The following is a 13,367-nucleotide window of genomic DNA, read 5'->3' on the forward strand; positions in this document are numbered from 1 at the left end:
TCTTGGAGTGCAACGGCTGACGGACTGTGGGCAGAATAATGAAAAGAGTGGCCTATGTCTTGGTCCTATCGATACGATTGGTAATCAATATCCAGTGAATAGAAATCCAAAGGTTGTTAAATGTAACTGTTTTAGGTAAACAACTAATGAATAATTTGAAGTTGCTATATTCGTTGAAATATATATATATGTTGTCTACCTTTAAACAATGCAGTGTTCTTTGCTATAGGCTAAGATAGGCTGTGTGACAATTTAATTGACAAGATCATTTTTGGTTAGTTATTCCAAATAATGAATTCATTAAATTTGATTATTTGGTTTGATGTAATTGATGCTTTTTATGTAACCCACAGGCTAATTGTTTATCAAACTTTAATTGAAATATTTAGCCCACTTCCGGTTAAAATGGTTGTACAGCTCTTAAAAGCACAAAGGGTCTCAGTATTCGTTGAGATATGTATGTGAATGTGAGAAGAGGTCTGTACCGTTCACATAACTAACGAAAAAACGTTCTTCGATAGGCTACTTATCCCAATAAACCAACTCGACAAAGTTGAACGTTTTTTAGCGAATGGTTTGTTCAAACGGCTTTGAATTTGATATTTCAGGAGCATCAAAATGGCTTTTCATGTTGTAATAAGGTCATCAAATTAAGTAGTCTAAACATGGAAGTATTTCTAAAATAATTATAATACTTAGTTCATTAGAGCTTTCTTAAAGTTGTTGCAAATAGTAACATATACATTATATTACATTTTTAATCAATATATCAGTAAAATATATCAATATCATAAAAACAAAAATGAAATTTGGTATTATTTATAACAACAACAAAAATAGACCTTACGCCATTGTCAAGAATAAAGTCATCATCATCATCATCATCACCATCATCATCACCATCCTTTTGTCTATTTTCACCATTCTTTTATTTAATGTTCAGCAAATGACCGTATTAGAAAATAGCATGAGTACGATATGGACTGTATGTGGGTGTGATCCAATCAGAGATCCGGGGTAGATGAGAAGAGAGGCTTCACATCTCTGAACCGGCACTTCAGTATTGCTTGTATATCATGATCATCATTTCCTGTTGTCTCCAATACATTTTTTTTGTCCTTCATTCATTCATCTTTGTATTAACTAATTTATTGATCTGCTGAATGGCTGATTGGCTGATTGATTGATTGACTGATCGATTGGTTGTGCTATGATAGAAACCCAACCATTAGGGTAGATTTTTCTGTACACAATTATAATTCCTTGCTATAATTAGATTTAAATATAACATATATATTTTATATTCTATATATATATATTTAAACATTTCTTCTGCTCTCGTATGATCAATAAGGAAAAGAGAGGAAGTGTTAACATTTTATGTAATCAGTTTCTGATCCAATATGTCGCTCCTATGGTATAGCCTAGATAATGGCTTCCAGATCACTTCCTGTAACACTCCACACGAACAATGCATCAATAAAGATATAAACCCACTTAAAATATAGAAAACTGCATACATTATGTGGGTCTGGCGTTAATATGAATAATATCTACTTTATTTACTGAAAATACAGTGGAATAAAACTCCTACAACCTGGTTGCTAAGTAACAGAAGGAGAGATGGATTGAGACGGAATAGTCGATCAATTCTGCAGGGAGGTGCGTGCGTGTGTGCACTTATGCTTGTTTGTGCATGCTTGTGTGCGCATGCATGTGTGTGTGTGTGCTTGTGTGAACGTGCTTATATATGCATTCTTTAACATAGGCACGTGTTTATGAATATACAGTAAGGAGTGGCAGGGGTGTATGGGGTGAGGAAAAGGAGGAGCTTCCATTCTTTCATCCATAGTGTTCCAAGACAGATAGATATATATACTGTGTAGATCACAACATGCCCATTCAAATGCCCAACCAAATCAATTCCTTTATCTTGATGGGCAAATACACTCTAGACCTTGTATTTCTATAGGTCAGAGGTCACCTCCATCTCTCCAGAGGCTTGTGGGTTTAATTTGCTGTGTCTAGTTAAGGGAATATGGGAATATCTTATCTTCTCCACACAGAGGCCTGGTCTAACCAGTCAGATATACCTACACATTCACAGCACCGCAACGCCCAACGGGGATACATTGATCCTCTAACACCACCTGAAAATACAACACCCCTCATACCCTTGATCCTCATGGACCAATAGAAAGTCCTATCATTAGATAATTGAACAGTCTCTGGCCAATAAGAGAGGGGAATGTTGACACAAGGAGAACATATGTTGAGTCAAATAGAGTGCATCCCAATAGTCACAGGGAAGGTGAAAACAATGTTGTGGATGCTTTCTGGGGCAGGAATTTGCTTGAACAATTTTGTCACATTAGTGCAGGTGAAGGAGAAGAGAGGAAGCCATTTTGGCTACTGAGAGCTTAGACTTTAGAGGACGCTTACGGCTAGTAAGATGTAACAGGATGACTATATGAACTTCCCCGTGCTTATGTCAGGGGCTGCACATTTTCGAAATGATTGCAAGTACATGCAGGTCATACAAAAACAGTAGAAGGATTTTGATGACGTGTTGAATATTTAAACAATATGCATGTACAGAAACCTATACAACCTCTAGAGCCTTTTATTAAGAGGGTAAATAGATAACATTATGTAAGCAAACAAAATGTCTTTAGTTGTTTGCTTTTTCATCCAATTCCTCGCCCTAATCCAACATGTCTGCTCCTCCACCACCCATTTCCCCTCTGGTCGGCTACAGTAAGAGGCAGAGAAATATGCCTGCTTCATACGCATAGCAATTTAGCCAACAAACAAAGACAGACTGAGAGAAAGGGAAGGAGGTAGGGAGGGAGGTAGGGAGGTAGGAAGGGAGGGGGGGGGGGGGGGTGAGAGGGAGAGGGAGAGCGATGAAGAATGCTTGCCATTGCTTTTTTTTTTTTTTTATGCATGGCCAGTTGGCCACAGATGTTTGTTGGGCATATGCAATACCTGTCCTGTAAGTATTATAAAGGGATATTTATATGATATAGATACTGCCTTACTTTCAGTATGAGGTTGGTGTTGACGTTTGGCATATATCAATGCACAACAATTACTCAGCATTTGCTCTGTGAGCATAAAACAATTGACAGGGTTTTGTTGATATTTCTGATTGTGTGTGATCGAGAGAGGGAGATGGAGAAGGAGTGGGAGGTAGAGAGAGCGAGCAATGGACAAAGACAGAAAGATGGGAGAGAGAGAGAGAGATGGAGAAAGAGATTGAGAAAGAGAGAGAGTTGGGCTGGTGTTAAGGTGATTAGTCTGGTGGGCTGGCGATAGAGAGAGTTGATCAATAACCTATTGATCTCAGCTGGCGAGTGTCAGGGGGATAGTGGGAGAGAGAGGGGGATAGGGAGGGAGCGAGAGGGGGATAGTGGGAGAGAGAGAGGGATAGTGGGAGAGAGAGAGGGATAGTGGGAGAGAGAGGGGGATAGTGGGAGAGAGAGGGGGATAGGGAGGGAGAGAGAGGGGGACAGGGAGGGAGAGAGAGAGGATGATAGGGAGGGAGAGAGAGAGGGGGATAGTGGGAGAGAGAGAGGGAGGGAGGGAGAGAGAGAGGGGGGGATAGAGAGAGAGAGAGAGAAAGGGGGATAGTGGGAGAGAGAGGGGGATAGGGAGAGAGAGAGAGGGGGACAGGGAGGGAGAGAGGGGGGGATAGTGTGAGAGAGAGGGGTATAGGGAGGGAAGGAGAGACAGGGGTATTGTGGGGTAGAGAGGGGGATAGGGACGGAGAGACAGGGGGACAGGGAGGGAGAGAAATAGAAGGGGATAGTGTGAGAGAGAGGGAGATAGTGGGAGTGAGACGGGGACAGGGAGGGAGTGGGCCTTGGGTTGACTTTTAAAAATCCTTTACTCTGCAAATTACAAATAACCCTCTAAATGGGAAGGGAGCAGGGAAAAACTCATATTTCTGCACTGTCTGGAATCACATGTAAAGGCACACACACATGCATGGTCTCAGAAGGCACACACCACGTGATTTCCAGATTATTCATGTCCGTATGGATCTGAATAAAATAATTTTAGACTGGGAGAGAGAGAGAGAGAGAGAGAGAGAGAGAGAGAGAGAGAGAGAGAGAGAGAGAGAGAAAGAGAAAGAGAGAGCAGGAGAGGCCTTTGTTTCTTGAATATGAAAAGATGGTTAGTTGGTGCCTCGTGTTTTGGCCTCTTTGCAGTTCCGGCAGCTGAAATAATTCCTGTCGTATAGTGAGAAAGAGGGAAGCTATTGGATTCTATGCAGTGCAGGTGCTTAACAACATAACAACATTCCTGTAGACCCCAATGTTCACTGGACCAAACCTGGTCGAAAACCTGGTCAAATACCTGGTCAAAGGGCCTCCCGGGTGGCGCAGTGGTCTAGGGCACTGCATCGCAGTGCTAACTGCGCCACCAGAGTCTCTGGGTTCGCGCCCAGGCTCTGTCGCAGCCGGCCGCGACCGGGAGGTCCGTGGGGCGACGCACAATTGGGCTAGCGTCGTCCGGGTTAGGGTGGGTTTGGCCGGTAGGGATATCCTTGTCTCATCGCGCTCCAGCGACTCCTGTGGCGGGCCGGGCGCAGTGCGCGCTAACCAAGGGGGCCAGGTGCACGGTGTTTCCTCCGACACATTGGTGCGGCTGGCTTCCGGGTTGGAGGCGCGCTGTGTTAAAGAAGCAGTGCGGCTAGGTTGGGTTGTGCTTCGGAGGACGCATGGCTTTCGACCTTCGTCTCTCCCGAGCCCGTACGGGAGTTGTAGCGATGAGACAAGATAGTAATTACTAGCGATTGGATACCACGAAAATTGGGGAGAAAAGGGGATAAAATTTAAAATAAAAAAAATAAAAATACCTGGTCAAATACCCCAAAGTATTTTAGAGTACATCACTGAGATATTGAAAGATAGATTGTGTATCAGAAACCAAAGGAAGGATTTGGGTTTTAGTTTAGCGTGTTTTGGAGAGGGTGTATGCAAGTTGAAGTTGGTGTGTGTGAAAAGAGAAAGTGTATAAGACATCATGTGCACTGTTTATGTTGATACATAGAATGTGGAAGGAACAAGTAACGTTAATCATAAAACTATGGGGCCATTTACAATGTGTGCAGGTATTTCTTTTTTCTCTCATGAAAAGCCAGTGGTCCTATCCCCCTCTCCCCTGACAGCCCACAGTAGATCTCTTAGTATTCTAAACAGATAGAGAGGGAGATCAGGCAAAACTATTAATAACCACCCAATAGGAGAGCTAATGAAATGAACAATCAACCCAGAATAGCAAATATGACACCAAGCCAGAGGGGCGGAGAGAGAGAGGACGTGGGGGTCAAAGGTTTGTTGCTCCCCAGTGTAATCTGGACCATGTGGTTTGGGTCAGAGTTGAGGGGTGAGGGGTCAGGGCAGGGGATGGCTATTGAGTAGCCCATCATGTTTATTGTCCGGCCCTCCGGACCGGAAGTGTTTTTACTAGCCTGGTGCCCAAAGAGGGGTCAGTGGAGGACAGGGTTCTATTGCTGCACTAAAATAAGATGGCACTTCTCCCCAATAAATCACTGTTCTCTGAGATATTGGCCATGAAGAAGACCAGATATTTGATGCCTGAGAATGATGGATTCTACATGCGTTTTAGCTCAGTGTTCACTCGGCCAGTCATTATCGTTAGGGATTCAGACCATCCATTTGATTCTTAAAGAATGGGATTGAAGAGAGAATAGAGGAATGTCCTCTTCATCATCACTGTTAATGAAGGTGATACAGCCTACAGTGTTTCCTCTACCCAGAGTCCAGTGTCCATCTCTCTCTCTCTCTCTCTCTCTCTCTCTCTCTCTCTCTCTCATTTTGTTTCCTCCATTTCCTTTCATCTCTCATTTCTCTTTCAGCCTTCTTCCCTTTCTCTGTCCTTGTCTTGTTCCTCCTCCCCCCTCCATACCTCCACCCATCCGGCTCGTAACCCCTCCGCTCGCAGCTCTTCCATGGAGCTGTCCACATCGCCATGCTGCCTGTAAGATTAATATATTGATATTGACAAGCCATCTGCTCAGGGGGCATACATCATCAGGAGGAAGGAAGGAAAGAAGAGGGGCTGGGATGAGAACACTGCTTCGTATGGTCAAACAGGATTTCCCTTACTACTGTAGGCTGCTTTGGTAACACAGATAGTACTAGGGCAGGCACGGGCAATGTCTTGGGCTACTGGATGTGCAGGATTTAGTTCCAGCTCAGCTGTAACACGTGATTCAACGAGACGTGATCTGAATTGAAGAACATTATCAGTTGATTACTTGACATTGTCTGTGTGTTAGTGCTGGGCTGGAACAAAACAGTGCACACACTGCAGCCCCTCTAGGACCCGAGGTGCCCACCCTGACATGTTACCACAGTTGGTTATTACACTGAACAAAAATATAAACACATCCTTTACTGAGTTACATTTTATATGAGGAAATCATTCAATTGAAATAAATTCATTAGGCATTAATCTAGGGATTTCACATGACTGGGGATACAGATATGCATCGGTTGGTCACAGACACCTTAAAAACAATGTAGGGGAGTGGATCAGAAAACCAGTCAGTATCTGGTGTGACCACCATTTGCCTCATGTAGCGCGACACATCTCCTTCACATAGAGTTAATCAGACTGTTGATTGTGGCCTGTGGAATGTTGTCCCACTCCTCTTCAATAACTGTGTGAAGTTGCTGGATATTGGCCGGAACTGGAACATGCTGTCTTACATGTCGATCCAGAGCATCAAAAACATGCTCAATGAGTGACATGTCTGGTGAGTATGCAGGCCATGGAAGAATTGGGTCATTTTCACCTTCCAGGAATTGTGTCAGATCCTTGCAGCATGGGGCTGTGCATTATCATCCTGAAACATGAGGTGATGGCGGCAGATGAATGGCACGACAATGGGCCTCAGGAACCCGTCACGGTATCGTAGTGCATTCAAATTACCATTGATAAAATGCAATTGTGTTTGTTGTCCGTAGCTTATGCCTGCCCATACCATAACCCTACCACCACGGGGCACTCCGTTCACAACATTGACATTATCAAACCGCTCGCCCACACGTCTGCCTACTGCCTGGTACAGTTGAAACTGGGATTCATCCATGAAGAGCACACTTCTCCAGCGTGCCAGTGGCCATCGAAGGTGAGCATTTGCCCACTGAAGTCGAGTACGACGCTGAACTGCTGTCAGGTCAAGACCCTGGTGAAGACGAAGAGCAACCAGATGAGCTTCCCTGAGATGATTTCTGACAGTTTGTGCAGAAATTCTTCGATTGTGGAAACCCACAGTTTCACCAGCTGTCCGGGTGGCTGGTCTCAGACGACCCCGCAGGTGAAGAAGCCGGATGTGGAGGTCCTGGGCTGGAAATGCTCACTAACAGGGATGTAACCCATTTTTTGTGAGTATGGAACATTTCTTGTATCTTTTATTTCAGCTCATGAAACTAACACATTACATGTTGAGTTCATATTTTTGTTCAGTGTAATTCATCAGGTAATCACTGAATAAAACCTTATATGATCACGAAATAAAAAAATATTTTGCAATGACACACAAAACAGACACTTTCAATCTGATAAACATTGCACATAACACCTTACCCACTACACTTTAGTAGCCTGTAAAGTGGATAAGGTGTTATGGACAGTATACGAGGGGCCAATTGGTCAATACTCCAATTATAGAGACTAGGCTATCGCCAGGGCAAATGATAGCCACTCAGTGAAGTGCTCTAACTGCCCCTCTGGCCAGTGCTGACCCCTTTGATCCTTGCTGATGACCCTCAGGCCAAAGGTTACCTCTCCAGGGTCATAGGGCATTGCTATGGCGCTGAACAGAGAGCAGTCGCCATGGTTACGCCAACATTGACTAAGGGATCGAAGGGGGGGTGTACAGAAATGACCTACAGTGGGCTGCCATACCAGTGATGACTACCTGTACTGGACTACAGCTCCCCCCAAAGGTTATGTAAGCAATAAGGCCAGAGGAGGTGTGGTATATGGCCAATATACCAAGGGCTATTCTCAGGCACAACTCAGCCCTTGGCCGTGGTATATTGGCCATATATCACAAACCCCCGAGGTGCCTTACTGCTATTATAAACTGGTTAACAACTTAATTAGAGCTGGAAAAACAAACGTTTTGTCATACCCATGGAATACAGTCTGATATACCATGGCTGTCAGCCAATCAGCATTCAGGCTTGAACCACCCAGTTTATAAAAACATATATAACCATATCATATACACTGAGTGTACAAAACATTATGGTCATTCCATGACATAGACTGACCAGGTGAATCCAGGTGAAAGCTATTGATGTCACTTGTTAAATCCACTACAATCAGTTAATATGAAGGGGAAGAGACTGGTTAAAGAAGGATTTTTAAGCCTTGAGACAATTGAGACATGGATTGTGTATGTGTGCTATTCAGAGGGTGAATGGGCAAGACAAAAGATTTAAGTGCCTTTGAACAGGGTATGATAGTAGGTGCCAGGCACACTGGTTTGTGTCAAGAACTGCAACGCTGCTGGGGTTTTCACACTCAACAGTTTCCTGTGTGTTTCAAGAATGGTCCAACACCCAAAGGACATCCATCCAACTTGACACAACTGTGGGAAATATTGGAGTCAAGACAGGCCAGTATCCTTGTGGAACGCTTTCAACACCTTGTAGAGTCCATGCCTCGACGAATTGAGGCTGTCCTGAGGAAGACTCAATATTAGGAAAGTGTTCTTAATGTTTTGTACACTCAGTGTACGCATGTATGTACAGTACCAGTCAAAAGTTTGGACACACCTACTCATTAAAGGCTTTTTCTTTATTTTGACTATTTTCTACATTTTAGAATAATAGTGAACACCTCAAAACTATGAAATAACACATAAAAGGGTTAAACGAATCAAAATATATTTTATATTCTTCAAAGTAGCCACCCTTTGCCTTCACACACTCTTGGCATTCTCTCAACCAGCTTAATCTGGAATGCTTTTCCAACAGTCTTGAAGGAGTTCCCACATATGCTGAGCACTTTTTAGCTGCTTTTACTTCACTCTGCGGTCCAACTCATGCCAAACCATCTCAATTGGGTTGATGTTGGGTGATTGTGGAGGCCAGGTCATCTGATGCAGCACTCCATCACTCTCCTTCTTGGTTAAATAGCCCTTACACAGCCTGGAGGTATGTTGGGTCATTGTCCTGTTGAAAAACAAATGATAGTCCCACTAAGGGCAAACCAGATAGGATGACGTATCACTGCAGAATGCTGTGGTAGCAATGCTGGTTAAGTTTGCCTTGAATTCTAAATAAATCCCTGACAGTGTCACTAGCAAAGCACCCCCACACCATCACACCTCCTCTTCCATACTTCACCATGGGAACCACACATGCAGAGATCATCTGTTCACCTAGTCTGCATCTCACAAAGACATGGCGGTTGGAACCAAAAATCTCGAATTTGGACTCATCAGACCAAAGGACAGATATCCACCGGTCTAATATCCATTGCTCGTGTTTCTTGGTGCAAGCAAGTCTCTTCTTATTATTGGTCCTTCAGTAGTGGTTTCTTTGCAGCAATTCGACCATGAAGGCTTGATTGACGCAGTCTCCTCTGAACAGTTGATGTTGAGATGTGTCTGTTACTTGAACTCTGTGAAGCATTTATTTGTGCTGCAATTTCTGAGGCTGGTAACTCTAATGAATTTATCCTCTGCAGCAGAGGTAACTCTGGGTCTTCCTTTCCTGTGGCAGTCCTCATGAGAGACAGTTTAATCATAGTGCTTGATGGTTTTTGTGACTGCACTTGAAGAAACGTTTAAAGTTCTTGAAATTTTCCGCATTGACTGACATTCATGTCTTAAAGTAATGATGGACTGTCGTTTCTCTTGGCTTATTTGAGCTGTTCTTGCCATAATATTGACTTGTTCTTTTACCAAATAGGGCTATCTTTTGTACATCACCCCTACCTTGTCACAACACAACTGATTGGCTCAAACGCATTAAGAAGGAAAGAAATTCTACAAATGAACTTTTAACAAGGCACACCTGTTAATTGAAATGCATTCCAGGTGACTACCTCATGAAGCTGGTTGAGATAATGTCAAGAGTGTGCAAAGCTGTCATCAAGGCAAAGGGTTGCTACTTCGAAGAATCTCAAATATACTTTGATTTGTTTAACACATTTTTGGTTACTACATGATTCCATATGTGTTATTTCACAGTTTTGATATATTCAGTATTATTCTACACTGTAGAAACCCCTGGAATTAGTAGGTGTGTCCAAACTTTTTGACTGATACTGTGTGTAAGTATTCAGATCCCCTCATTTTGCATTTTTTTTTAGGTTGCAGCCTTATTCTAAAATGGATTCAATTGTTTGTTTTTTCATCAATCTACACACAATACCCCATAATAACAAAGCAAAAACAGGTTTTTAATTTTTTTTACCTGAAATATTACATTTACATAAGTATACAGACCCTTTACTTAGTACTTTGTTGAAGCACCTTTGGCAGCGATTACAGTCTCGACTTGGGTATGACGCTACAAGCTTGGCACAGCTGTATTTGGGAAGTTTCTCCCATTCCTTTCTGCAGATCCTCTCAAGCTCTGTCAGGTTGGATGGGGAGCGTTGCTGCACAGCTATTTTCAGGTCTCTACAGAGATGTTCGATTGGGTTCATGTCCGGGCCACTCAAGGACATTCAGAGACTTGTCCCGAAGCCACTCCTGCGTTGTCTTGGCTGTGTGCTTAGGGTCATTGTCCTGTTGGAAGGTGAACCTTCGCCCCAGTCTGAGGTCTTGAGCAGGTTTTCATTAAGGATCTCTCTGTACTTTGCTCCGGTCATCTTTGCCTCAATCCAGACTAGTCTACCAGTCCCTGCCGCTGAAAAACATTCTCACAGCATGATGCTGCCACCACTATGCTTTAACGTAGCGATGGTGCCAGGCTCCCTCCAGACATGATGCTTGGCATTCAGGCCAAAGAGTTCAAAACTTGGTTTCATCAGACCAGAGAATCTTGTTTCTCATGGTCAGAGTCTTTTGGTGCCTTTTGGCAAACTCCAAGCGGGCTGTCATGTGTATTTCACTGAGGAGTGGCTTCCGTCTGGCCACTCAACCTTAAATGTCTGATTGGTGGAGTGCTGCAGAGTTGGTTGTCCTTCTAGAAGGTTCTCCCATCTCCACAGAGGAACTCTTGAGCTCTATCAGAGTGACCATCGGGTTCTTGGTCACCTCCCTGACCAAGGCCCTTCATCACTGATTGATAATTTTGGCCGGGCGGCCAGCTATAGGAAAATACTTGGTGGTTCCAAACTTCTTCGATTTAAGAATGATGAGGCCACTGTGTTCTTGGGGACCTTCAATGCTGCAGACATTTTCAAATCAAGTCAAATTTTATTGGTCACATGCGCCGAATACAACAGGTGTAGACCTTACAGTGAAATGCTTACTTACAAGCCCCTAACCAAGAGTGCAGTTTAAAAAAAATATGGATAAGAATAAGAAATAAAAGTAAAAAGTAATTAAAGAGCAGCAGTAAAATAACAATAGCGAGAATATATACAGGGGGGTACCGGTACAGACTCAATGTGCGGGGGCCCTGGTTAGTTGAGCTAATATGTACATGTAAGTAGAGTTATTAAAGTGACTATGCATAGATGATAACAACAGAGAGTAGCAGCGGTGTAAAAGAAGGGGGGGCAATGTAAATTGTCTGGGTAGCCATTTGATTAGATGTTCATGAGTCTTATGGCTTGGGGGTAGAAGCTGTTTAGAAGCCTCTTGGACCTATACTTGGCGCTCCGGTACCGCTTGCCGTGCAGTAGCAGAGAGAACAGTCTATGACTAGGGTGGCTGGAGTCTTTGACAATTTCTAGGGCCTTCCTCCTACATTGCCTGATATAGAAGTCCTGGATGGCAGGAAGCTTGGCCTCAGTGATGCACTGGGCCATTCGAACTACCCTCTGTAGTGCCTTGCGGTCGGAGGCCGAGCAGTTGGCACACCAGGCAGTGATGCAACCAGTCAGGATGCTCTCGATGGTGCAGCTGTAGAACCTTTTGAGGATCTGAGGACCCATGACAAATCTTTTCAGTCTCCTGAGAGGGAATATGTTTTGTCGTGCCCTCTTCACGACTGTCAAGGTGTGATTGGACCATGTTAGTTTGTTGGTGATGTGGACACCAAGGAACTTGAAGCTCTCAACCTGCTCCACTGCAGCCCCGTTGATGAGAATGGGGGCGTGCTCGGTCCTCTTTTTCCTGTAGTCCACAATCATCTACTTTGTCTTGACCATGTGGAGGGAGAGGTTGTTGTCCTGGCACCACACGACCAGGTCTTTGACCTCCTCCCTATAGGCTGTCTCGTCATTGTCAGTGATCAGGCCTACCACTGTTGTGTCATCGGCAAACTTAATGATGGTGTTGAAGTCGTGCCTGGCCGTGCAGTCATGGGTGAACAGGGAGTACAGGAGGGGACTGAGTACGCACCCCTGAGGGGCCCCTGTGTTGAGGATCAGCGTGGCAGATGTGTTGTTACCTATCCTTACCACCTGTTGGCGGCCCGTCAGGAAGTCCAGGATCCAGTTGCAGAGGGAGGTGTTTAGTCCCAGGGTCATTAGCTTAGTGATGAGCTTTGAGGGCAATATGGTGTTGAACGCTGAGTTGTATCAATGAATAGCATTCTCACATAGGTGTTCCTTTTGTCCAGGTGTGAAAGGGCAGTGTGGAGTGCAATAGAGATTGCACCATCTGTGGATCTGTTGGGGCGGTATGCAAATTGGAGTGGGTCTAGGGTTTCTGGGATAATGGTGTTGATGTGAGCCATGACAAGCCTTTCAAAGCACTTCATGGCTACACACGTGAGTGCTACGGGTCGGTAGTCATTTCGGCAGGTTACCTTAGTGTTCTTGGGCACAGGGACTATAGTGGTCTGCTTAAAACATGTTGGTATTACAGACTCAGACAGGGAGAGGTTGAAAATGTTGTGAAGACACTTGTCAGTTGGTAATCCGTCTGGCCCTGCAGATTTGTGAATGTTGACCTGTTTAAAGGCCTTACTCACATCAGCTGCAGAGAGTGTGATCACACAGTCTTCCGGAACAGCTGGTGCTCTCATGCATGTTTCAGTGTTATTTGCCTCGAAGCGAGCATAGAAGTAGTTTAGCTTGTCTGGTAGGCTTGTGTCACTGGGCAGCTCTCGGCTGTGCTTCCCTTTGTAGTCTTTAATGGTTTGCAAGCCCTGCCACATCCAACTAGTGTCAGAGCCAGCGTAGTACAATTCGATGTTAGTCCTGTATTGACGCTTTGCCTGTTTGATGGTTCATCAGAGGGCATAGCGAAATGT

The sequence above is a fragment of the Salvelinus namaycush genome, chromosome 11 (genome assembly GCF_016432855.1).
Source record: "Salvelinus namaycush isolate Seneca chromosome 11, SaNama_1.0, whole genome shotgun sequence".
In the NCBI taxonomy this organism is placed as follows: domain Eukaryota; kingdom Metazoa; phylum Chordata; class Actinopteri; order Salmoniformes; family Salmonidae; genus Salvelinus; species Salvelinus namaycush.